The sequence below is a fragment of the Drosophila tropicalis genome, unplaced genomic scaffold (genome assembly GCF_018151085.1).
Source record: "Drosophila tropicalis isolate 14030-0801.00 unplaced genomic scaffold, ASM1815108v1 contig_805, whole genome shotgun sequence".
NCBI classification, from domain to species: domain Eukaryota; kingdom Metazoa; phylum Arthropoda; class Insecta; order Diptera; family Drosophilidae; genus Drosophila; species Drosophila tropicalis.
This window is the reverse complement of record NW_027173295.1, coordinates 491,232-518,919: the sequence shown is the minus strand read 5'-3', so window position 1 is coordinate 518,919 and position 27,688 is coordinate 491,232. Positions and strand designations below refer to the sequence as shown.

General features: G+C 37.6%; 3 pseudogenes; 1 reads left to right on the top strand and 2 right to left on the bottom strand.

Annotated features, from left to right (window-relative positions):
• Positions 1-4,096: 4,096 nt before the first annotated feature.
• On the bottom strand, positions 4,097-4,560 carry LOC137579876 (large ribosomal subunit protein eL27 pseudogene; annotated as a pseudogene).
• A 9,871-nt stretch (positions 4,561-14,431) lies between these two features.
• On the top strand, positions 14,432-14,895 carry LOC137579871 (large ribosomal subunit protein eL27 pseudogene; annotated as a pseudogene).
• Positions 14,896-24,672: 9,777 nt separating this feature from the next.
• On the bottom strand, positions 24,673-25,140 carry LOC137579887 (large ribosomal subunit protein eL27 pseudogene; annotated as a pseudogene).
• Positions 25,141-27,688: the final 2,548 nt, after the last annotated feature.

Here is a 27,688-nt window from a genome sequence, read left to right as displayed (position 1 = left end):
TATAAGTGAAGCGATGACGATGAGGACGACGGAGATGGAGCACGTACAAGTACATGTACACGTAGTCGTATACGTAATATGTAGACGTATACGTATACGTATAGATGAGCGTATAGAGAGTATTCGTCATATGCCGACAGGACACAGACTCGAGCAATTGGCAAAAAAAAATAACAAAATCGAATGGAACCAACACTCAAGGCGACTGGCCGCCTTGCCAACAATTCGAAAAGGAAACGGAAATGTAAGCGATGGAAACGGCAAAAACGAATGAGGAGCGAAAACATTGGCGTGGTCATGCATGAACAGTAAATGAAGGCGGGATGGAGGGCGTCATTCGAGGTGGGTTTTCAGTTCGACCATGTCGTGTGTCCATGCTGGAGGCTCCTCAAATGTGTGTAAGTGTACGTTGAAGTGTACATACATACAAATTTATGTATGTATACAAATGTGTGTGTGTGTGTTTCCGCCGGATGCGTTGCGAGTGCACGAACGCGCGTTGGCTTTTGCTCACAAACGTTTTGCCAGTAGAAAAAACAAATTAAGTGACTTTCAGGCGAATGAATTTTTGAATTTCTCCTCCATCCATGATCTACGGGTTGGTCTATGCGTATCCATTTCAAAGTAGACAACTTGTGTTGTGGCTTCGTAATTGCAAATTCAAGGCATACATTCTTCAAGAATGATGATGATGATGCGAAATGAGAAAAAAATATAAAATCCACACACACACAAGTTCCATTTAGATTTTAAGTATTAAAATAAATGGCTTAAAGTTTACAATGGATTAAACGTTAAAAAAATGAAGCAAGTAAGTCGACTCGTCGACTCGGGTATACCATACACCAGGTGAAACAAATTTTTTTAAATTTCGAAAACCAAATGTAGATATGTATGTCTATTAAATTGTTTTTACATGTTTCATAGTATGTGCTATCTCGCTCACTCTACGAACACACGAGCACTCTAGCGCCGCTACTAGCCAACGGCCAATTCTGGCCTTGTGGACCGCGTAGTAAAATACGTTCATACGCATATTTTGCATGTTTCTAGTCCGATTTCAATAAAATTTGGTAGTTTTGTAGAAATAGATAAGATTAGTTAGTCTGCAGAATTTGAATGCGATAGTCAAAAAACTACAGGAGAAAATCGGTTTTTTCTTAATTATGGAGGCGGAAGTGGGCGTGGCAAAATATGAAAATATATATACTCTGCGCGAATACTAAGCCAGTATACATACTAAATTTGGTGACTTTAGCTTTGTTTGTTTTTGATAAAATCAGTTTTGTTTGATTTGCGGGGGCGGAAGTGGGCGTGGCAAAATTTTTAAATAGCCAGTTTCTGCGCGTCTATTAAACTAGTCTGCATACCAAATTTGATGTCGGTAGCTGTCATAGTTTTTAAGAAAATCAGTTTTATGTAAATTCCGGGGGCGGAAGGGGGCGTGGCAAAAAGTTTAAACAATTAGTTTCTGCGCGCCAACTAAACGAGTATATAAACCAAATTTGATGTCTCTAGCTGTTATACTTTTTAAGCAAAACAGTTTTATGTGATTCCTGGGGGCGTAAGGGGGCGTGGCCGAAATTCCAATTAACTCTGAACATGTGCATACTACACGAGTATACATACCAAATTTGGTGGCTCTAGCTCTTATAGTCTCCGAGATCTGCGTGTTCATACGGACGGACGGACGGACGGACGGACGGACATGGCTAGATCGACTCGGCTATTCATCCTGATCAAGAATATATATACTTTATAGGGTCGGAGAAGCTTCCTTCTGCCTGTTACATACATTTTGGCGACTTTAATATACCATTTCACCCTATGGGTGTATGGTATAAAAATATATCTCCAATAGACCATAATATAACTTACGGTCTTATGTGTGGAGAAAGTCTGGGATTGTCCAATTGGGCCAATTGTTGGCTAGTTGACGCACTCGATCTCTTCCTCCATTGTATCTATTGAAGGGCATGTGATCGCAAAAGATACCTTTTTTTTAACTTGCCCGTGCCTCATTTGATTTCAATCTAAACGAATCATTAATTACGTGCACCGCAAGGCCAATCATGGTTAAAGGGGGAATGGAAGAAGGGACTCTCTAACTAATCATCAACATATCAGCACTACAAATTCCACTCCATTTCCATCATTTAAACGTGTCAAACACGCAAATTCCATTCGCATTCCAAATGCGCTAACCAGCACTCATCTTTCGCTTTGATATGACAGGATATGTGGATGGAAGAGGGCTAATTTCCCTATTGGTTGCATTCTGTTCCTGTTCCTGGTATATAAAGTTTCCAGCTGGTTTAATGGATTTACCCATATAGATACATATATGTGTATTATTTTTACCGTTTTCTTTCTACTATTTGCTGTTGTTTTTGTTCTTTTTCGGGGGCACTAAAGTAACACGAATGCAAGTTGCACACTTAACATACTTTCGTTACGTTTCGTTGTACCTGAACGACTATCAACAAGTTTGCAAAGTGCATTTTGCCAGCTGTAAGCGAAACACGAAGAGTGTAGAGAGGGGGGCATGGGGAAAAACATTACCCAACGGAAGATGTTAAAGTCAGAAGCAGTGGCATCGTCATCGTCGTCATCATCGCCATCTACTTGCATACATACATACATCTCCATAGCCATCGACATCGACATCCAGCCATACCAACACACTGAAATGTAAGGAGAAGGATATTCGTGTATGGCGCTGGCAGTCTAGCTGTCGAGTTGTCCATCTGCCGCTTGGTTGTTATCTCGGGAAATATGACAATATTGCCAAAGGCGACGAAAAAGAAGCAGATGAAGAAGAAACGTTTGTCTACCCGCCCTCTTCCTACCACACACACACACACACACACACACACACACGCACACTGATACGCATACGCACACACAGGTGCGTAATGGCATATTCGAGTTGAAGTTGAGGAAAATAACATACGCAAGGCTATCCAGAAACGTTGAGTGACAGACAAACAGCACTGACTCATGCAAATATGCATAAGGAAAATATTAAAAATGAATTACTAACTGTACAGGTAACACACGGAAGGTACGAACATCTATGTACATTGAAACAAGACATTCATTCAAAAGGACCAGCTTGCCGTCTCCTAGAGCGCTGTTTATGTGTCTGTGTTTCTTTTTTTATATCTTTTCTTTACAACTTATTTATTTTTTGCAGCATATGGCAAAGTAAAAACTTCTTTTTTTTTTTGTATTTAAACAAAAACAATATCCATTAGATACATTCCAGGAATTTGCTACAAATATTTTTTGTATACACTTTTGATCATTACAATAACTTCTCTGGTCTTTTCTGTAAAATTATAAAATCAATATCTAAAATTCAATATTGATTATCATATGATAATAATATTTAGATAGTAAAACACTCAGCAGACTTCTTATATCCGAGATTTAGCAAAAGCTCCTATTATTCAGAGCACCCTCGACGAGACATTTTCCGTATTTTACTTCTTAATTTATATACATAAGACGTTTTATTCCACACAGGAGCAGGAAAAGGCTTTAAATGAATTCTTACAAGGCAAAAACAATGTCTGAATGGTTCCTTTTTAAGATCGTACATTGGATTTGCCCACCCAACAGCGAAAAGCTGAGGTATTCTGTTTGACAATCCATATGGAGACAGTTATAAATAGGGTAGAGCGAGAAAATTAACCCTCGACGAGACATTTTCCGTATTTTACTTCTTAATTTATATACATAAGACGTTTTATTCCACACAGGAGCAGGAAAAGGCTTTAAATGAATTCTTACAAGGCAAAAACAATGTCTGAATGGTTCCTTTTTAAGATCGTACATTGGATTTGCCCACCCAACAGCGAAAAGCTGAGGTATTCTGTTTGACAATCCATATGGAGACAGTTATAAATAGGGTAGAGCGAGAAAATTAACCCTCGACGAGACATTTTCCGTATTTTACTTCTTAATTTATATACATAAGACGTTTTATTCCACACAGGAGCAGGACTTTAAAGGCTTTAAATGAATTCTTACAAGGCAAAAACAATGTCTGAATGGTTCCTTTTTAAGAACATCGTACATTGGATTTGCCCACTCTTACTTAGTTTTTTTTATTTAAACTTAAAAAAAACGACGACAAATTGTTATCCAGGTGAATGCTTAGAAACGCAGCTTCTGGAAGAACCACTTGTTCTTGCCCTCCTTGTACACGGACTCGAACTTGACGCGGGTCTGGAAACGGTGAGTCTTGCGCTTGACGGGATCCTTCAGATCCTTGGGCGACAGCTTCTCGAAACTGATGTCATGAGCCGTATAACGGGTGGGCATCAGATGGTTGTAGTTCAGGCTCCTGAGGAAAGGCTTGATCTTGGACTTCTTCTTCAACTTGTTCTTGCCCATCTTCTTGGTGACCTTACGTGGGTATCTGTCGATACCGGCTACCAGAGCGTGACCGAATGGTTTCTCCGGTGTGCCATCATCAGAGGTCTTGACAATGATGGCTTTGCGGCCAGCGTAACGTCCGCTATTCATAATTTTCCTCATCTTGAAGGAGGTCTGTTCGTTGACCGGAAAAGAAAGAGGTTTGGTGGTTTGATGGGTTTAATAGATAAACTCTATTGCCTCGGATAAACAGGTATTATTTAGCAAAACAACTTCCCTGTTTTTCTTTCGTATGCAAAATACAGACATATTTTGTAAACTTGTTGTGTTGAGTAATGTAGAAAGAAGAATCTAGTGAAAACTTTGTGAGTTTGTAATAAAAATTGCTCTTATTTGATAATCCACATTATTTATTTCTAATTGTTGCAAATATATGTACATATGTATGTATGTATCGATGGAAATTCAGTTTCTCGGTATATCGATTAGAGTTTCTCGATATTATATCGATATCTTAAGATTGCCACATTGAGCCAGCGCCAGCACAGTCAGTGCCTGTGGCAATCGAAAAAGCTAGATATTGGATTTCGGCGTAAAAGTCGTCATTAAACGATCACATACCAATTTTACAGTTAGAATATGAAAAAAAAACGGTCAAAACCAATTCCCAAAGATTTTGATTTTTAGACTTTTTAAGGAACTGCAAAATTTCATTGCGATCGACAAAATTACCTTTGCAGGCTGAAATAAAATAAATTTGTGGATTATTTCAGCGGTGTGTAAACGAAAGTATCGATGACACCTGAAAGTATCGATAGCTGGTCAGCACGATACTGCCTAACAATCGATGGATTACCACCTTTATTTTTATTTTCATCAAGTTGCCATGGAGAAATCTGTTTCAGAAACCCTATAAATACGGGGACAACTCGCATGTTTTCTCATTCGGTTACTTCCTTCTGTTCGGACAACAACTGAATCAACTTTTCCTTATTTTTACAAAGATTTAAAATGATCTATTTTAAAATTGATTGTTTTCCCATTTAAAAATATTTTAACCTTGTACCATTGGGACTACTTTTGAGTAAAATAATTTTCCTTAGTCGTAAATTATAATTCTTAATGTGAAGGCCTGTAAGCATCATACAATCCGTGCGGTTCAGATCCAGCGGCATCGCTAGAAGTGTCTCCTTTCACGTGCTGCACATTGCTTTGGCTGTAGGGCAGGTGGTAATGATTTTCCATCGTTTTTTTGTCGCATTGCTAGCAGCGATTTCAAGTTGATAGCGAACCTAGGGATGTTTTAATTGATTCTATATTGCGCTCGGGGCTAAATTTTCCGTTTCAAATGTTCAGTAGTTGTGCAAACATCCTAGCAGACTACCCGATTTCATAACGCTCTACAGAATACCTCAGCCTTTCGCTGTTGGGTGGGCAAATCCAATGGACGATCTTAAAAAGGACAGACATTGTTTTTGCCTTGTAAGAACTCATTTAAAGCCTTTTCCTGCTCCTGTGTGGAATAAAACCTCTTATATAAATTAAGAAGTGAAATACGGGAAATGTCTCGTCGAGGGTTAATTTTCTTTCAGGTGCGTTGGATTTATTCACACTAATCTTCTTCGAATTTATTTTAGCCGCAATTCCATAGATTTGCACTGTATATTTTCATATGTGGCTTAGTATAACATTGTATATTATTACTTTGTTGTGTGGTGACAGCTTGATCATGGTGGTATGGGACTGGAACTTTAGTTTGTAGCATGTAACGTTGAATCTCACAAGGAGTGTTGATGTTGTTCGGTTGTAGTGCTGGCCGCGAACGTAATAGTTTCGTTTAGGGTCACGTCTGTTGGGAGTGGGTTACACGGTAGAGATTAGCCAGAACTAGTTACTCACATTCGACGCACGTTACAGGTTTTGCGGCGAAAAGGAACAGGAACACGTTAAACTATGTAGTATCAAGATGCACACATGTTGGTTTAATTCATGATAGCCTATTGGTCTATCATGTGAGCGCCCACCCTACCATGATCCCTCGGGCCACGTCTGAAATGAGGATCCCTCCAACATGTCTTAAGGTTTTTTTTTATTTCTTAGTCGGTTGCATAGTTCCCATGGAGTCCATTCCAAGAAACAATATTTTATTAACTTCTAAACTAATGACCAAGGCAGGATTCATTTCCTAATTTAATTTATTCTTCATATCTCTGTGGGGAACAAACTAACTTAATATTATTCAAAATGATTGAAGATAATGCCCGGAGGTACCTAAATTAGGATTAGTACTAAATTGCAGTTTAATGATTACTTAATTTGTTTTGGGCTTTAAAGTCGTAAACTAAATACTGATCGGAAGTTTGGATTTTATCCTCAATTTCAAAATGTAACAATGCAACAATTATCTTGTTATCCTGAGATTAGGTTACAAAAACCAAATTTTCAAAAATCAAATCAAATCAATCTGATGCCGGGAGAGAAAAGATTAAAAATAAATATGAGATGGTAAATGCACACATGTTAGTTTAATTCATGATAGCCTATTGGTCTATCATGTGAGCGCCCACCCTACCATGATCCCTCGGGCCACGTCTGAAATGAGGATCCCTCCAACATGTCTTAAGGTTTTTTTTTTATTTCTTAGTCGGTTGCATGGTTCCCATGGAGTCCATTCCAAGAAACAATATTTTATTAACTTCTAAACTAATGGCCAAGGCAGGATTCATTTCCTAATTTAATTTATTCTTCATATCTCTGTGGGGAACAAACTAACTTAATATTATTCAAAATGATTGAAGATAATGCCCGGAGGTACCTAAATTAGGATTAGTACTAAATTGCAGTTTAATGATTACTTAATTTGTTTTGGGCTTTAAAGTCGTAAACTAAATACTGATCGGAAGTTTGGATTTTATCCTCAATTTCAAAATGTAACAATGCAACAATTATCTTGTTATCCTGAGATTAGGTTACAAAAACCAAATTTTCAAAAATCAAATCAAATCAATCTGATGCCGGGAGAGAAAAGATTAAAAATAAATATGAGATGGTAAATGCACACATGTTAGTTTAATTCATGATAGCCTATTGGTCTATCATGTGAGCGCCCACCCTACCATGATCCCTCGGGCCACGTCTGAAATGAGGATCCCTCCAACATGTCTTAAGGTTTTTTTTTTATTTCTTAGTCGGTTGCATGGTTCCCATGGAGTCCATTCCAAGAAACAATATTTTATTAACTTCTAAACTAATGGCCAAGGCAGGATTCATTTCCTAATATAATTTATTCTTCATATCTCTGTGGGGAACAAACTAACTTAATATTATTCAAAATGATTGAAGATAATGCCCGGAGGTACCTAAATTAGGATTAGTACTAAATTGCAGTTTAATGATTACTTAATTTGTTTTGGGCTTTAAAGTCGTAAACTAAATACTGATCGGAAGTTTGGATTTTATCCTCAATTTCAAAATGTAACAATGCAACAATTATCTTGTTATCCTGAGATTAGGTTACAAAAACCAAATTTTCAAAAATCAAATCAAATCAATCTGATGCCGAGAGAGAAAAGAGTAAAAATAAATATGAGATGGTAAATTTCCTAATAAATTCAAGTATTGGCAATAGCACAAATGTCCAACATATTCAAACGCTCCAAAAACGTATAATCTGAATCAATTAATGATTACAGTTTTAGTCCAGCGGCGAAAAATCTTTCGAAGCGGAGGCTGTTTTAAAATAGATAAGATGATTTAAGGTAGTCAGAAGCCTTTGATTTCTCTCATAAATATAGGATGTTACAGGAACATTGTCGTTGAATGTCCCTAGGCCATGCCAATGCGTTGCGACTTTTTCGTTCCGTACACGTTGGCGGCCCTACCGCTCATGGGTTATCTGCTACACACTTGTGGTGCCAGTCCCTAGTAGGAACAGGTTAATTAGCTACACGTCAAATATGTAACTATATATGTATATACATATGTATGGAGAGCAGGATACTACATACAGTCGCGAGCAAAAAAATAGTAGTGCACATCACCCGCCAACACTTATTCCGATAACTTGCCAGACAATATTCTGATCTGACTAACACTGCTAAGTACCGCTATCTGAAATGTATGTCACGTGTTCAACTCATTATAACCTCACTTTGTGCCTCCACTTCATTGCAAATTCAATTTTAAGCCTAAATGCCAAATTTGGCACGAGCAAAATAATAGTAGTGAATACTGTACCATCGCAAAGAACGCAAATTGCTGCTGGTAAGTTGGTTCTCTGCACTTTATTTCATCTGTTTAGTATTCGCAATATAAAATCTATTATAAAAATATTATGTAAATACATTTTCAAGCTATAATGGGCCAGGGTAAGCACACTTCCCTTGAGAAGAGGATTCAAATCAGAAACCTCATATCCGAGGGCAAGACATATAAAGAAATTCAAGATTTGCTAAAGTGCTCACGAAATGCTCGAAATGCTCTAAAAGATGAAAATACAGCAGAAACCCGCGGCCGAAAGCGTAAAATTTCGCCTAAATTGGAAAAAAGAATAGTGCGAGCTTCAAACACTCGTCCTTTCGCATCTGCTGTAGAGATCCACAAGGAACTTGAAGTGGCTCTCTTAAAAAAGAACATCCAACAACGGATTCAATATTCGAAATCCCACATAAATTGGCCGAAGGAGAAGTGGCGCAACATACTGTGGTCGGATGAGTCGAAAGTTGTTTTGTTTGGAGGGAAGGGATCTCGACTGTATGTTCGCCGACCGAAAAACACCGAATACAATCCGCAATACACCACTAAGACAATGCAGTGTCATGGTGTGGGGCTGCTTTTCGTATTACGGTGTCGGGCCTATATACCGCATCAAAGGCATCATCGACAAGCATCTATATGTTCAAATCATTGAGCAAGTAATGCTGCCCTATGCCGAGGAGGAGATGCCACTTCGTTGGGTCTTCCAACAGGATAATGATCCCAAACATACAAGCAAAGTGGCAAAAGCTTGTTTTCAAAAGGCAGGGGTCGACTTAATAGAGTGGCCCGCACAGTCGCCCGATCGAAAATTTGTGGTGCGACGTAAAGAAGGGAGTAGCTGCAGCAAAACCAACAACCAAAGAGGATCTTTGGTCAGTTGTACAGCGGACATAAATGGCAATAAAACCTGAAAGGTCCCAAGTATTGGTAGACTCCATGCCACGTCGCTGCGCAGCTGTACTTGCCAATAAGGGTCATGCTACTAAATATTAATTAGTTAATAATAAATGTATCTTTAATTTAACAATATTTGAATTATTTTAATCTCCAAAATATTCACTACTATTATTTTGCTCGCCCCAAATAGTCATCATTTTCACAAAATCATCATTATTTTCAAGTAATGAATGTGGAATGCTCGTTTTTGTTTATAAAATAAACATTTACTATCAGAGTAGTAAATGTGTACCAAAAAGTTTAGTTAGTTTCTATGTGTTGATCAAAGTGAACGAGGGCACTACTATTTTTTTGCTCGCAGCTGTATATTAAAAGCAAGTTCTGGGTTTTATTGGGCAATCCTATTAAGGATTCAATCGAAAGGGTTTTTTTTCCTTGCACGTTACACGCTGAAGATTGCAGCACCTCTGTCTCCTTTGGTAGATGAATTAAGAAATAACGAGGCCACGCGTTTTAATTTTTTTAATTTTCCTTTCGCCAATTATCTTTTCTTTTATATTCTTTAATCTAGGGCTGAGCTTTAAGCCGATATCTCACCGATCGATACATGACGACTTACGTAAATACGTAAGGTCATAAATTATCGATAGCACTATGTACACTATGTACTCAGCTACATTGGTTGTTTTCAAAATTAAATATTTTCCGTTGATTTTTCGTATTTTGAACGACAAGCGCATGTTATTGTGATGCCTCTGCAGGACAAAGGTCCGTTAAACTTAACTTCTGGTCAGAACTGCACATAATTTTCATCCAAACCAGTTACTTGTTATATACATTTGCACATATACAACATACATATATGTACATACATACATACATACATACATACATATTATCGACAACAACTCTGAACTATCAAAAGCTGCAGTATTGTGAATTTCAGCATAAATGAAGCTCCATGGCATTCAGGGCGAAATTTTCTACATTATGGAGTTTCTTAGGTGCTCCGTACACTTCGGATTGGTCTGAGTTAAAGATTCAAGATTTATTATATGTAGAATTGAGGATGACTCCCGTCCAACGCTGAGAGCAGACTAATTGGTCTGCATCCAACGACTTCAGAATGATTTTTTGTCTGGGACCATGGTAATTGGAGCATTTTTAACTTGTTGTTTGATCTCTTGCAGCGCTACACCCGCTCAAAGTTAAAAGGCTTAATCTTTCTGCTGACTAGAGCAACTGCAACATCCTGCTGAGTCCTTAGTTGGAGTTTTTGGTATTACAAGCAGTTCGTCTTGGTGGGCATTGATTGACCAGTTCTCATGAAGATTGAGGTTGCGTCTTCTACATCATCAGGGCTGTAGATGTCCATGTTCACGTTAATTTTACGTTCCAACTCATACTTGAAGCTTCATAAAAGCACCCAAATTCAGGGCAAAAGTTCCAAAATTCGTTATATGTTTACATATGTCTTTAAATTTTATGTAAAATTAAATTGCCACAACGCTTGATTTGAACTCAGTCTTCCAATTAAATTAATGTAATTTACCTTTCGCCACAGCCAAATGCAGAAAAAGTTAACCAGGCCAAACAAGGCACGTACTTGTAGTCCTTTTAATTATCGAGCCAGACACAATGCGAAACAAAGTACAAGAAATCAATTAAAATTGTTTTGCCAAATGGTATGGCAAATACGCCCGATAGGCATTATGAAGATGTCTGCCATTACAATCAGGAATATTTATTTCATTTTTCTTTATTTTGTTTGGGTATTGGTGATTGAGCATTCTAAATGCGCCCCGGGGACTCATTTATGTATCTGCTGGAATGGTGTCTCTAACATCAAAGGCAAACATCGGTGTTTCTTTTTGCTCTTTTGGTGGGCGTGGCGGTTGAAATACTATATGGGTAAAATTAATTGTGGCACAAAACTTGGGGGCGAAGGGGGCATGTAGGAACTACCCACAAATCGACGGATATTTCTACATAAATGTACAATGTAGGTGTACATTCATTTTACACGTATATAAAAACGCCAAGGTGAAATGTAACCCAAACATTTCATTGAGAAAAGAGTCCCGAAATTACCTTACAGGATGCAAATGAAGATAGCCAATCCTCAAAGTATGCCCACTTTAAACTAGACAATAGGAGAACAAACTTTAAACTAATATGAGTACTGGAATGTAATGTACTTGCTTTCACTGGTTGGCTTTATGGTCTTATGTGACGGATAAGTCACCAAGTCGCGATTTTTGTCGGATTTTACTCCTTCAGTTATAAAGAACACAAATCAATCCTTGTGTACATTTGTAAAAGACCATTATATTCTATATTCTACCCCGCTAGGTGGCGCTAGTGTCGGTTATGTTTTAAAGCGCTATATTCTATGTACATATGTATGTTTTAAGTACAAAAGCATATATCAGAACATACATATGTATGTAGATGCACCTGGTTGAACAGGAAAAACCCACTTAATATCCCTCATTCTTGCTAAAATACGATCGCAAGGCAACATCGAAATGGCGGTTACTTTTTAAAAGGAGAAAGGCGTATTCTGCACTTAAATACAGCACGTTGAAAATGCAGGAAAATTATTTGGGATGTGGCGTCCAAACACTCATTAGACGCCTTAAACGAAACAGTGAAGACCTTCAATGACAAAGACTGTTCGGTTAAGCATTAGTTCTGTTGTCAGGAGATTTCGGAAAATTGATATTTTTTAAAGCACACTCCATAGAAAACATTTTAATAATTAAACTGATTGATAATTTTATTGTATAATTCGAAAAGTATTAATAGCCACTTTAAACTAGGCAATGGAAAAACAAAATTAATACTATTTTTGCGGAAAATAATGTATGTGACATTGAAGTCACTAAGTCGTGTTTTTAGCGTGAAAGAAAATTAACCCTCGACAAGACATTTCCCGTATTTCACTTCTTAATTTATATAAGACGTTTTATTCCACACAGGAGCAGGACTTTAAAGGCTTTAAATGAATTTTAACAAGGCAAAAACAATGTCTAAACGGTTCCTTTTTAAGATCGTCCATTGGATTAGCCCACCCAACAGCGAAAAGCTGAGGTATTCTGTTTGACAATCCATATGGAGACAGCTATAAATAGGGCAGAGCGTTATGAAATCGGGTAGCCTGCTAGGATGTTTGCACAACTACTAGACATTTGAAACGGAAAATTTTAGCCCCGAGCGTAATATAGAATTTGTAAAGCTTCCGGAAAGTGATGAAAATTGAATAGATCATAGGGCGATGAAAATAAAACAGTATGCGAAAAATACACATTGGAAAAACGATCAGATGTCATAATATTAGACGGGATAAGATACACCCCAAAAAAGGAAATGGGTGCCTCTAAACTAACTGCAACGGCTCCGTAGTCAACATAATGTTCTATCTTACAACCAGACCAAGAAAGAGAAAAGGCTTTAAATGAATTCTTACAAGGCAAAAACAATGTCTAAATGGTTCCTTTTTAAGATCGTCCATTGGATTAGCCCACCCAACAGCGAAAAGCTGAGGTATTCTGTTTGACAATCCATATGGAGACAGCTATAAATAGGGCAGAGCGTTATGAAATCGGGTAGCCTGCTAGGATGTTTGCACAACTACTAGACATTTGAAACGGAAAATTTTGCCCCGAGCGTAATATAGAATTTGTAAAGCTTCCGGAAAGTGATGAAAATTGAATAGATCATAGGGCGATGAAAATAAAACAGTATGCGAAAAATACAATATAGAATCAATTCAAACCTCCCTAGGTTCGCTATCAACTTGAAATCGCTGCTAGCAATGCGACAAAAAAACGATGGAAAATCATTACCACCTGCCGTACAGCCAAAGCAATGTGCAGCACGTGAAAGGAGACACTTCTAGCGATGCCGCTGGATCTGAACCGCACGGATTGTATGATGCTTACAGGCCTTCACATTAAGAATTATAATTTACGACTAAGGAAAATTATTTTACTCAAAAGTAGTCCCAATGGTACAAGGTTAAAATATTTTTAAATGGGAAAACAATCAATTTTAAAATAGATCATTTTAAATCTTTGTAAAAATAAGGAAAAGTTGATTCAGTTGTTGTCCGAACAGAAGGAAGTAACCGAATGAGAAAACATGCGAGTTGTCCCCGTATTTATAGGGTTTCTGAAACAGATTTCTCCATGGCAACTTGATGAAAATAAAAATAAAGGTGGTAATCCATCGATTGTTAGGCAGTATCGTGCTGACCAGCTATCGATACTTTCAGGTGTCATCGATACTTTCGTTTACACACCGCTGAAATAATCCACAAATTTATTTTATTTCAACCGGCAAAGGTAATTTTGTCGATCGCAATGAAATTTTGCAGTTCCTTAAAAAGTCTAAAAATCAAAATCTTTGGGAATTGGTTTTGACCGTTTTTTTTTTCATATTCTAACTGTAAAATTGGTATGTGATCGTTTAATGACGACTTTTACGCCGAAATCCAATATCTAGCTTTTTCGATTGCCACAGGCACTGACTGTGCTGGCGCTGGCTCAATGTGGCAATCTTAAGATATCGATATAATATCGAGAAACTCTAATCGATATACCGAGAAACTGAATTTCCATCGATACATACATATGTATATTTGCAACAATTAGAAATAAATAATGTGGATTATCAAATAAGAGCAATTTTTATTATAAACTCACAAAGTTTTCACTAGATTCTTCTTTCTACATTACTCAACACAACAAGTTTACAAAATATGTCTGTATTTTGCATACGAAAGAAAAACAGGGAAGTTGTTTTGCTAAATAATACCTGTTTATCCGAGGCAATAGAGTTTATCTATTAAACCCATCAAACCACCAAACCTCTTTCTTTTCCGGTCAACGAACAGACCTCCTTCAAGATGAGGAAAATTATGAATAGCGGACGTTACGCTGGCCGCAAAGCCATCATTGTCAAGACCTCTGATGATGGCACACCGGAGAAACCATTCGGTCACGCTCTGGTAGCCGGTATCGACAGATACCCACGTAAGGTCACCAAGAAGATGGGCAAGAACAAGTTGAAGAAGAAGTCCAAGATCAAGCCTTTCCTCAGGAGCCTGAACTACAACCATCTGATGCCCACCCGTTATACGGCTCATGACATCAGTTTCGAGAAGCTGTCGCCCAAGGATCTGAAGGATCCCGTCAAGCGCAAGACTCACCGTTTCCAGACCCGCGTCAAGTTCGAGTCCGTGTACAAGGAGGGCAAGAACAAGTGGTTCTTCCAGAAGCTGCGTTTCTAAGCATTCACCTGGATAACAATTTGTCATCGTTTTTTTTTAAGTTTAAATAAAAAAAACTAAGTAAGAAATGTGAAAAAAAAAAAATATTGGTCCTACAATAAACCCACTGTCAACTTTAGTCTACATAACTGCGGCAGTCCAAAATTCCTGTCTCGATTTCTATGCGAAAAAGACAAACTCGGGAATAAAGCTTGGCTTTACACAGAGGGGTCCAAAACAACTGATGCAACCTTCTTCGCCGTCGTTGACAGTCTCTACAATATCAGCCATACGGAACTGGGAACAACGCGATTCTACAACCGAAGAAATACGGAGCCTAGCCATTATGCACCAAAAAAAAAAGATAGCCATATTCTGGACCCTCAGCCACACGGGGATTCCGGGCGAAATGAGGCTCGCTGTTACTCCCCTTTTTACTCCAATTAACACCAAGGACCAAGAAACCATTTTCGGGGACACCTGGACGAAAAAAATCAGTCTTTGTGGAGCCTTTTCAATCAGAGTTCCCAAACGATCAACCAAAGATACTCAAAATCGTGTTCTTTGCCAACCGCCATCGTCGAGCTTGCGGAACCTTCATCCGCCTGTGCATCGGGCACACAGAGTGCAGTCACGTACACCTTATCAAGGGCACGACTCGACCCCCCTGCCCACTATGCCAGGAAAACCTAACAGCAGAACACATCCGGAACTCCTGCCTTTCCTTGTAGAGCATTAGGTCTCCCATTTCGGTACCATAACACCCTCCAACCTTTTAAATAATCCTTCTGTAGAGAATATCCTGTAAAAATATGAGAACCAATTTACGAGTCGAAGGCCCTTGCAGCTAGTGCTCTAGCACTCATTAGGTTTAGTAATTATTATTTATTTATTTATTTAGACTATGATTAGTAGGTAATTATAAATTACCTCTAATCTATGTGCTAGCTATAACTTCTATGGCCTTAAGCTAGTTGTAAAATATGTATATACAGTATAATTAATAATTATTTACATTTCTTTTGTTAACTTTTATTGTTGTTTTGAATATGAATTCGTGGGTAAGTTTTGTGTGTCCAAATCGTATTCTTAGAAATTTCGTGATGTCTGTTCGTTTAACGTTGTTGTCTATTTTTATTTGTGAGTCTCTTATCGAGGTTTGGTTCATATTAGTCGTCTTGTAGTGGTCTGATGAATTCCTCCAAACTGTGCTTTTGTATTTTTTAAGGATGATGTCCTTTATGTACTTTGTTGTGTCTTTGTGGTTAATGTTTTGCTCAATTATATATGGGACACTGTAAGCTATCTTTGTGGCTCTGTCCGCTGTTTCATTGCCCTGAATGCCAGTGTGACCTGGTACCCATATCAAAATTATTTTGGGGTATTGGTGAGTTACTATGTCTCGTATATGCGAGATGTACGGATTTTGGTTGTTGACCTGGGTTACTGCCTGTATTGCTGACAGTGAGTCTGAACAAATTGCAAAATGCTGTTTTTCTCTTAGTGCATATTTACAGGCAGCCAGTATAGCTGCTGCCTCCGCTGTGTAATTCGAGGTGTGGGATGGGAGCAAAGCCATTTTAACTATGTCTGACTCAGTTGTGATGCTGTATGAGACTCCTTGTATTGATTTTGATCCATCCGTGTAAATAAACTTATACCTATCATATCTCTCTTTGAGGCTAAGGAGCATTTTGCGATATATTATGGGGGGGTGTAGATGACTTAGTCGCATAGTGAAGAGAGAGATTAACTGACTCTTTACTGAGAGACCATGGGGGTTTTAATAATTTCCTACTTCTTATTGGGGTAAACGATAGATCATTGTGTTTGCAGAAGTTCAAGGTGTTATGCAGAATCGATGGTATTCTGGGTGTTTTTTTTGATTTTTTTAGTTTGTTTAACACTTTTTGGAGAGTTGTGTTTGATGCGAGCATTAGAGTTTTATACAGTTTTGCTGTTGCTAGTGAAAATCTCGACTCGATTGGCATAAGGTCGGCTTCATAAAGAAGGTTGTTAGTTGGAGTAGACCGAAAAGCTCCGAAGGTTTTCCTCAATGCATCATGATATATGGATTTAAGTTTTATTTTGTAGGAATGAGGGCAATTGCCGTAGAAAGGTAAACAAAAGTCTATTTTTGACATGATCAAAGCTTTAATTGTATTTATTAGTGATCTAATGTCACAACTATATTTTTAGTTAGCTAACCATTTTATTATGTTAAGTCTTTGTGAGATTTGGACTGTTAAGTTGTCTATGTGTTGTTTCCATCTGTATCTTTTTGTTATAACCAGACCGAGGATTTTTATGGCATTACTTGTGTTGAGGTTGTAAGTTTGGGAGCTTAATTGAAAATTACATTTCTTTTTCCTGCAAATGTGCATGTGTTTGCATTTATTTACAGATAGTTTTGCTCCCGAGTATTCACACCAGTTTAGAATATCTGTGAAAAGGGGGTTTATGTTTACCATCATTGTGCCTTTTTTAATTTTTATACCCTTGCAAAAAGGGTATATTAATTTTGGTCAGAAGTGTGCAACGCATAGAACGAAGCATCTCCGACCATACAAAGTATATATATTCTTGATCAGCACGACGAGACGAGTTCAAATAGCCATGTCCGTCCGTCCGTCGGTCCGTCCGTCTGGATCAACGCAAACTCCTCCTAGACCGTAAGAGCTACAGAGCTGAAATTTCGCACCTAGGCTTGTATATACTGCAGGCGTTGTATATCTCGGATTCAGCCGGATCGGACCACTATATCATATAGCTCCCATACAAACCCCAAAGTCACGAACAGTGACTTTTCTCAATAACTTCGTTATTTTCTATGTTATTATCGTGAAACTTTATATTAGAGAGTTTATTACGCTTATAAACGACTGTGCCAAATTTGATAAAGATCGGGTGACTATATCATATAGCTCCCATAGGAACGATCGGTGGAAAACTGTGACTATGATCAATATCTTCGTTATTTCCTATGATTGTAGGCCATTCTTTCGCAAACATAAGCCTTTTTTAGATAAAACGTTCTTCCACATTGATGGCTAATAGGTAAGGAAAGAGTTACCAAAAAAGTTGCAAGTTGCAACGCATAGAACGAAGCATCTCCGACCATACAAAGTATATATATTCTTGATCAGCACGACGAGACGAGTTCAACTAGCCATGTCCGTCCGTCCGTCCGTCTGGATCAACGCAAACTCCTCCTAGACCGTAAGAGCTACAGAGCTGAAATTTTGCACGTAGGCTTGTATATACTGCAGGCGTTGTATATCTCGGACTCAGCCGGATCGGACCACTATATCATATAGCTCCCATACAAACCCCAAAGTCACGAACAGTGGCTTTTCGTAATAACTTCGTTATTTTCTATGCAATTATCGTGAAACTTAATATTAGAGAGTTTATTACGCTTATATACGATTGTGCCAAATTTGATCAAGATCGGATGTCTATATCATATAGCTCCCATAGGAACGATCGGTCGAAAACAGTGACTTTTGTAAATAACTAAGTTACTTTTAACGCGATTGCTTTCAAATTAAACATTTGCTAGTTTAATATATCTGTTAATGACTGTGCCAAATTTGATAAAGATCGGGTGACTATATCATATAGCTTTTGTAAATAACTTCGTTACTTTTAACGCGATTCGTTTCAAATTAAACATTTGTTAGTTTAATATATCTGTTAATGACTGTGCCAAATTTGATCAAGATCGGATGACTATATCATATAGCTCCAATAGGAACGATCGGTCGAAAACAGTGACTTTTGTAAATAACTTCGTTACTTTTAATGCGATTGCTTTCAAATTAAACATTTGCTAGTTTAATATATCTGTTAATGACTGTGCCAAGTTTGATCAAGATCGGGTGACTATATCATATAGCTCCCATAGGAACGATCGGTCGAAAACAGTGACTTTTGTAAATAACTAAGTTACTTTTAACGCGATTGCTTTCAAATTAAACATTTGCTAGTTTAATATATCTGTTAATGACTGTGCCAAATTTGATAAAGATCGGGTGACTATATCATATAGCTTTTGTAAATAACTTCGTTACTTTTAACGCGATTCGTTTCAAATTAAACATTTGTTAGTTTAATATATCTGTTAATGACTGTGCCAAATTTGATCAAGATCGGATGACTATATCATATAGCTCCAATAGGAACGATCGGTCGAAAACAGTGACTTTTGTAAATAACTTCGTTACTTTTAACGTGATTGTTTTCAAATTAAACATTTGCTAGTTTAATATATCTGTTAATGACTGTGCCAAATTTGATACAGATCGGGTGACTATATCATATAGCTCCAATAGGAACGATCGGTCGAAAACAGTGACTTTTGTAAATAACTTCGTTACTTTTAACGCGATTGCTTTCAAATTAAACATTTGTTAGTTTAATATATCTGTTAATGACTGTGCCAAGTTTGATCAAGATCGGGTGACTATATCATATAGCTCCGATAGGAACGATCGGTGGAAAACAGTGACTTTTGTAAATAACTTCGTTAATTTTAATGCGATTGCTTTCAAATTAAACATTTGCTAGTTTAATATATCTGTTAATGACTGTGCCAAATTTGATCAAGATCGGATGACTATATCATATAGCTCCAATAGGAACGATCGGTCGAAAACAGTGACTTTTGTAAATAACTTCGTTAATTTTAATGCGATTGCTTTCAAATTAAACATTTGCTAGTTTAATATATCTGTTAATGACTGTGCCAAATTTGATCAAGATCGGATGACTATATCATATAGCTCCAATAGGAACGATCGGTCGAAAACAGTGACTTTTGTAAATAACTTCGTTAATTTTAATGCGATTGCTTTCAAATTAAACATTTGCTAGTTTAATATATCTGTTAATGACTGTGCCAAGTTTGATCAAGATCGGGTGACTATATCATATAGCTCCGATAGGAACGATCGGTGGAAAACTGTGACTATGATCAATATCTTCGTTATTTCCTATGATTTTAGGCGATTCTTTCGCAAACATATGCCTTTTTTAGATAAAACGTTCTTCCACATTGATGGCTAATAGGTAAGGAAAGAGTTACGAAAACAGTTGCAAGGGTATACAAACTTTGACGCGGTCGAAGTTAGCCCCGGCCCTCTGGTTTTGTGTTGCATTTGACCTTAATTTTAAAAATGGTCGTAACTAACCAGGCAAAAAATTACCTCCAAAAGGATTTGAATTTATTTAATTTAACATCACTGGGCGACTATTAGAGAAAAAAAATCGCAGTATATATCTCCATAGTCAGCCACATACGAATACTTAAAAGATCTTCAAAATTTTTAACTTTGCATTATAACAGTACTTTCGACTTAATAATTAAAGAAAGGAAAATAGTCTTTTACTGAGATTCTAAACGGAGAGTGAGAACAGTACTTCATGTCATCCTAAGTCTTTATATTTAAGAACCGATTGGTTAAGTGGTTAATATCCCATCCTCTAGGCGAAGTCCCTACAATTAATATTAAATATTCTTATAGTCATTTAATATATTTAGTTGCAGGTAGGTTGGAGACTGTTGACGAATACGAATACAAAAGGCGACGATGTAATTGTAATATGATTGTAATAAGGAAAGTGTGGCTATTTAAACAGAGGCCGAAAGGTACACATTTCATTGGTCCATACGGCTCTTTTGTTTTTGGAAAATAAAAAAGGGTTTATGAGATGTGTATTTGTATTAACACAAAAACAATATCCATTAGATACATTCCAGGAACTTGGAACTTTCCCGTATTTTACTTCTTAATTTATATACATAAGACGTTTTATTCCACACAGGAGCAGGAAAACGCTATAACTGAATTCTAACAAGGCAAAATCAATGTCTAAATGGTTTCTTTTTAAGATCGTCCATTGGATTAGCCCACCCAACAGCGAAAGGCTGAGGTATTCTGTTTGACAATCCATATGAAGACAGTTATAAATAGGGCAGAGCGTTATGAAATCGAATAGTCTGCTAGGATGTTTGCACAACTACTGGACATTGGAAACGGAAAATTTTGCCCCGAGCGTAGTATAGAATTTGTAAAGCTTCCGGAAAGTGATGAAAATTGAATAGATCATAGGGCGATGAAAATAAAACAGTATGCGAAAAATACACATTGGAAAAACGATCAGATGTCATAATATTAGACGGGATAAGATACACCCCAAAAAAGGAAATGCGTAAAACAGTATATTCGAAACAAGAATATTGAAAGGGAGCTGGGTGCCTCTAAACTAACTGCAACGGCTCCGTAGTCAACATAATGTTCTATCTTACAACCAGACCAATAAAGAGAAGACTAAGGCGATACAACCCATCGGATCTGACTAAGTCCCATGACTAATATTTATGTAAAAAATTTAATATAGTATCAATAGCCACTTTAAACTTAGCAATGGAAAAACAAAATTAATACTATTTGGGCGGAAAATAATGTATGTGACATTGGAGTCACTAAGTCGTGTTTTTAGCGTGGAAGAAAATTAACCCTCGACAAGACATTTCCCGTATTTCACTTCTTAATTTATATAAGACGTTTTATTCCACACAGGAGCAGGACTTTAAAGGCTTTAAATGAATTCTTACAAGGCAAAAACAATGTCTGAATGGTTCCTTTTTAAGAACATCGTACATTGGATTTGCCCACCCAACAGCGAAAGGCTGAGGTATTCTGTAGAGCGTTATGAAATCAGGTAGTCTGCTAGGATGTTTGCACAACTACTAGACATTTGAAACGGAAAATTGAGCCCCGAGCGTAATATAGAATTTGTAAAGCTTCCGGAAAGTGATGAAGGGGGGGGGGGCTAACTTTGACCGCGTCAAAGTTTGTATACCCTTGCAACTTTTTTGGTAACTCTATCCTTACCTATTAGCCATCAATGTGGAAGAACGTTTTATCTAAAAAGGCTTATGTTTGCGAAAGAATGGCCTACAATCATAGGAAATAACGAAGATATTGATCATAGTCACAGTTTTCCACCGATCGTTCCTATGGGAGCTTTATAATATAGTCACCCGATCTTTATCAAATTTGGCACAGTCGTTTATAAGCGTAATAAACTCTCTAATATAAAGTTTCACGATAATTGCATAGAAAATAACGAAGTTATTGAGAAAAGTCACTGTTCGTGACTTTGGGGTTTGTATGGGAGCTATATGATATAGTGGTCCGATCCGGCTGAATCCGAGATATACAACGCCTGCAGTATATACAAGCCTAGGTGCGAAATTTCAGCTCTGTAGCTCTTACGGTCTAGGAGGAGTTTGCGTTGATCCAGACGGACGGACCGACGGACGGACGGACATGGCTATTTGAACTCGTCTCGTCGTGCTGATCAAGAATATATATACTTTGTATGGTCGGAGATGCTTCGTTCTATGCGTTGCACACTTCTGACCAAAATTAATATACCCTTTTTGCAAGGGTATAAAAATTAAAAAAGGCACAATGATGGTAAACATAAACCCCCTTTTCACAGATATTCTAAACTGGTGTGAATACTCGGGAGCAAAACTATCTGTAAATAAATGCAAACACATGCACATTTGCAGGAAAAAGAAATGTAATTTTCAATTAAGCTCCCAAACTTACAACCTCAACACAAGTAATGCCATAAAAATCCTCGGTCTGGTTATAACAAAAAGATACAGATGGAAACAACACATAGACAACTTAACAGTCCAAATCTCACAAAGACTTAACATAATAAAATGGTTAGCTAACTAAAAATATAGTTGTGACATTAGATCACTAATAAATACAATTAAAGCTTTGATCATGTCAAAAATAGACTTTTGTTTACCTTTCTACGGCAATTGCCCTCATTCCTACAAAATAAAACTTAAATCCATATATCATGATGCATTGAGGAAAACCTTCGGAGCTTTTCGGTCTACTCCAACTAACAACCTTCTTTATGAAGCCGACCTTATGCCAATCGAGTCGAGATTTTCACTAGCAACAGCAAAACTGTATAAAACTCTAATGCTCGCATCAAACACAACTCTCCAAAAAGTGTTAAACAAACTAAAAAAATCAAAAAAAACACCCAGAATACCATCGATTCTGCATAACACCTTGAACTTCTGCAAACACAATGATCTATCGTTTACCCCAATAAGAAGTAGGAAATTATTAAAACCCCCCATGGTCTCTCAGTAAAGAGTCAGTTAATCTCTCTCTTCACTATGCGACTAAGTCATCTACACCCCCCATAATATATCGCAAAATGCTCCTTAGCCTCAAAGAGAGATATGATAGGTATAAGTTTATTTACACGGATGGATCAAAATCAATACAAGGAGTCTCATACAGCATCACAACTGAGTCAGACATAGTTAAAATGGCTTTGCTCCCATCCCACACCTCGAATTACACAGCGGAGGCAGCAGCTATACTGGCTGCCTGTAAATATGCACTAAGAGAAAAACAGCATTTTGCAATTTGTTCAGACTCACTGTCAGCAATACAGGCAGTAACCCAGGTCAACAACCAAAATCCGTACATCTCGCATATACGAGACATAGTAACTCACCAATACCCCAAAATAATTTTGATATGGGTACCAGGTCACACTGGCATTCAGGGCAATGAAACAGCGGACAGAGCCACAAAGATAGCTTACAGTGTCCCATATATAATTGAGCAAAACATTAACCACAAAGACACAACAAAGTACATAAAGGACATCATCCTTAAAAAATACAAAAGCACAGTTTGGAGGAATTCATCAGACCACTACAAGACGACTAATATGAACCAAACCTCGATAAGAGACTCACAAATAAAAATAGACAACAACGTTAAACGAACAGACATCACGAAATTTCTAAGAATACGATTTGGACACACAAAACTTACCCACGAATTCATATTCAAAACAACAATAAAAGTTAACAAAAGAAATGTAAATAATTATTAATTATACTGTATATACATATTTTACAACTAGCTTAAGGCCATAGAAGTTATAGCTAGCACATAGATTAGAGGTAATTTATAATTACCTACTAATCATAGTCTAAATAAATAAATAAATAATAATTACTAAACCTAATGAGTGCTAGAGCACTAGCTGCAAGGGCCTTCGACTCGTAAATTGGTTCTCATATTTTTACAGGATATTGTCTACAGAAGGATTATTTAAAAGGTTGGAGGGTGTTATGGTACCGAAATGGGAGACCTAATGCTCTACAAGGAAAGGCAGGAGTTCCGGATGTGTTCTGCTGTTAGGTTTTCCTGGCATAGTGGGCAGGGGGGTCGAGTCGTGCCCTTGAGAAGGTGTACGTGACTGCACTCTGTGTGCCCGATGCACAGGCGGATGAAGGTTCCGCAAGCTCGACGATGGCGGTTGGAAAAGAACACGATTTTGAGTATCTTTGGTTGATCGTTTGGGAACTCTGATTGAAAAGGCTCCACAAAGACTGATTTTTTCGTCCAGGTGTCCCCGAAAATGGTTTCTTGGTCCTTGGTGTTAATTGGAGTAAAAAGGGGAGTAACAGCGAGCCTCATTTCGCCCGGAATCCCCGTGTGGCTGAGGGTCCAGAATATGGCTATCTTTTTTTTGGTGCATAATGGCTAGGCTCCGTATTTCTTCGGTTGTAGAATCGCGTTGTTCCCAGTTCCGTATGGCTGATATTGTAGAGACTGTCAACGACGGCGAAGAAGGTTGCATCAGTTGTTTTGGACCCCTCTGTGTAAAGCCAAGCTTTATTCCCGAGTTTGTCTTTTTCGCATAGAAATCGAGACAGGAATTTTGGACTGCCGCAGTTATGTAGACTAAAGTTGACAGTGGGTTTATTGTAGGACCAATATTTTTTTTTTTTCACATTTTCTTACTTAGTTTTTTTTATTTAAACTTAAAAAAAAACGATGACAAATTGTTATCCAGGTGAATGCTTAGAAACGCAGCTTCTGGAAGAACCACTTGTTCTTGCCCTCCTTGTACACGGACTCGAACTTGACGCGGGTCTGGAAACGGTGAGTCTTGCGCTTGACGGGATCCTTCAGATCCTTGGGCGACAGCTTCTCGAAACTGATGTCATGAGCCGTATAACGGGTGGGCATCAGATGATTGTAGTTCAGGCTCCTGAGGAAAGGCTTGATCTTGGACTTCTTCTTCAACTTGTTCTTGCCCATCTTCTTGGTGACCTTACGTGGGTATCTGTCGATACCGGCTACCAGAGCGTGACCGAATGGTTTCTCCGGTGTGCCATCATCAGAGGTCTTGACAATGATGGCTTTGCGGCCAGCGTAACGTCCGCTATTCATAATTTTCCTCATCTTGTTCGTTGACCGGAAAAGAAAGAGGTTTGGTGGTTTGATGGGTTTAATAGATAAACTCTATTGCCTCGGATAAACAGGTATTATTTAGCAAAACAACTTCCCTGTTTTTCTTTCGTATGCAAAATACAGACATATTTTGTAAACTTGTTGTGTTGAGTAATGTAGAAAGAAGAATCTAGTGAAAACTTTGTGAGTTTATAATAAAAATTGCTCTTATTTGATAATCCACATTATTTTTTTCTAATTGTTGCAAATATACATATGTATGTATCGATGGAAATTCAGTTTCTCGGTATATCGATTAGAGTTTCTCGATATTATATCGATATCTTAAGATTGCCACATTGAGCCAGCGCCAGCACAGTCAGTGCCTGTGGCAATCGAAAAAGCTAGATATTGGATTTCGGCGTAAAAGTCGTCATTAAACGATCACATACCAATTTTACAGTTAGAATATGAAAAAAAAACGGTCAAAACCAATTCCCAAAGATTTTGATTTTTAGACTTTTTAAGGAACTGCAAAATTTCATTGCGATCGACAAAATTACCTTTGCAGGCTGAAATAAAATAAATTTGTGGATTATTTCAGCGGTGTGTAAACGAAAGTATCGATGACACCTGAAAGTATCGATAGCTGGTCAGCACGATACTGCCTAACAATCGATGGATTACCACCTTTATTTTTATTTTCATCAAGTTGCCATGGAGAAATCTGTTTCAGAAACCCTATAAATACGGGGACAACTCGCATGTTTTCTCATTCGGTTACTTCCTTCTGTTCGGACAACAACTGAATCAACTTTTCCTTATTTTTACAAAGATTTAAAATTATCTATTTTAAAATTGAATGTTTTCCCATTTAAAAATATTTTAACCTTGTACCATTGGGACTACTTTTGAGTAAAATAATTTTCCTTAGTCGTAAATTATAATTCTTAATGTGAAGGCCTGTAAGCATCATACAATCCGTGCGGTTCAGATCCAGCGGCATCGCTAGAAGTGTCTCCTTTCACGTGCTGCACATTGCTTTGGCTGTACGGCAGGTGGTAATGATTTTCCATCGTTTTTTTGTCGCATTGCTAGCAGCGATTTCAAGTTGATAGCGAACCTAGGGAGGTTCGAATTGATTCTATATTGCGCTCGGGGCTAAATTTTCCGTTTCAAATGTCCAGTAGTTGTGCAAACATCCTAGCAGACTACCCGATTTCATAACGCTCTACAGAATACCTCAGCTTTTCGCTGTTGAGTGGGCAAATCCAATGTACGATGTTTTTAAAAAGGAACCATTCAGACATTGTTTTTGCCTTGTAAGAATTCATTTAAAGCCTTTTCTCTTTCTTGGTCTGGTTGTAAGATAGAACATTATTATGACATTATGACTACGGAGCCGTTGCAGTTAGTTTAGAGGCACCCATTTCCTTTTTTGGGGTGTATCTTATCCCGTCTAATATTATGACATCTGATCGTTTTTCCAATGTGTATTTTTCGCATACTGTTTTATTTTCATCGCCCTATGATCTATTCAATTTTCATCACTTTCCGGAAGCTTTACAAATTCTATATTACGCTCGGGGCTAAAATTTTCCGTTTCAAATGTCTAGTAGTTGTGCAAACATCCTAGCAGGCTACCCGATTTCATAACGCTCTGCCCTATTTATAGCTGTCTCCATATGGATTGTCAAACAGAATACCTCAGCTTTTCGCTGTTGGGTGGGCTAATCCAATGGACGATCTTAAAAAGGAACCGTTTAGACATTGTTTTTGCCTTGTTAAAATTCATTTAAAGCCTTTAAAGTCCTGCTCCTGTGTGGAATAAAACGTGTTATATAAATTAAGAAGTGAAATACGGGAAATGTCTTGTCGAGGGTTAATTTTCTTCCACGCTAAAAACACGACTTAGTGACTCCAATGTCACATACATTATTTTCCGCAAAAATAGTATTAATTTTGTTTTTCCATTGCCTAGTTTAAAGTGGCTATTAATACTTTTCGAATTATACAATAAAATTATCAATCAGTTTAATTATTAAAATGTTTTCTATGAAGTGTGCTTTAAAAAATATCAATTTTCCGAAATCTCCTGACAACAGAACTAATGCTTAACCGAACAGTCTTTGTCATTGAAGGTCTTCACTGTTTCGTTTAAGGCGTCTAATGAGTGTTTGGACGCCACATCCCAAATAATTTTCCTGCATTTTCAACGTGCTGTATTTAAGTGCAGAATACGCCTTTCTCCTTTTAAAAAGTAACCGCCATTTCGATGTTGCCTTGCGATCGTATTTTAGCAAGAATGAGGGATATTAAGTGGGTTTTTCCTGTTCAACCAGGTGCATCTACATACATATGTATGTTCTGATATATGCTTTTGTACTTAAAACATACATACATAGAATATAGCGCTTTAAAACATAACCGACACTAGCGCCACCTAGCGGGGTAGAATATAGAATATAATGGTCTTTTACAAATGTACACAAGGATTGATTTGTGTTCTTTATAACTGAAGGAGTAAAATCCGACAAAAATCGCGACTTGGTGACTTATCCGTCACATAAGACCA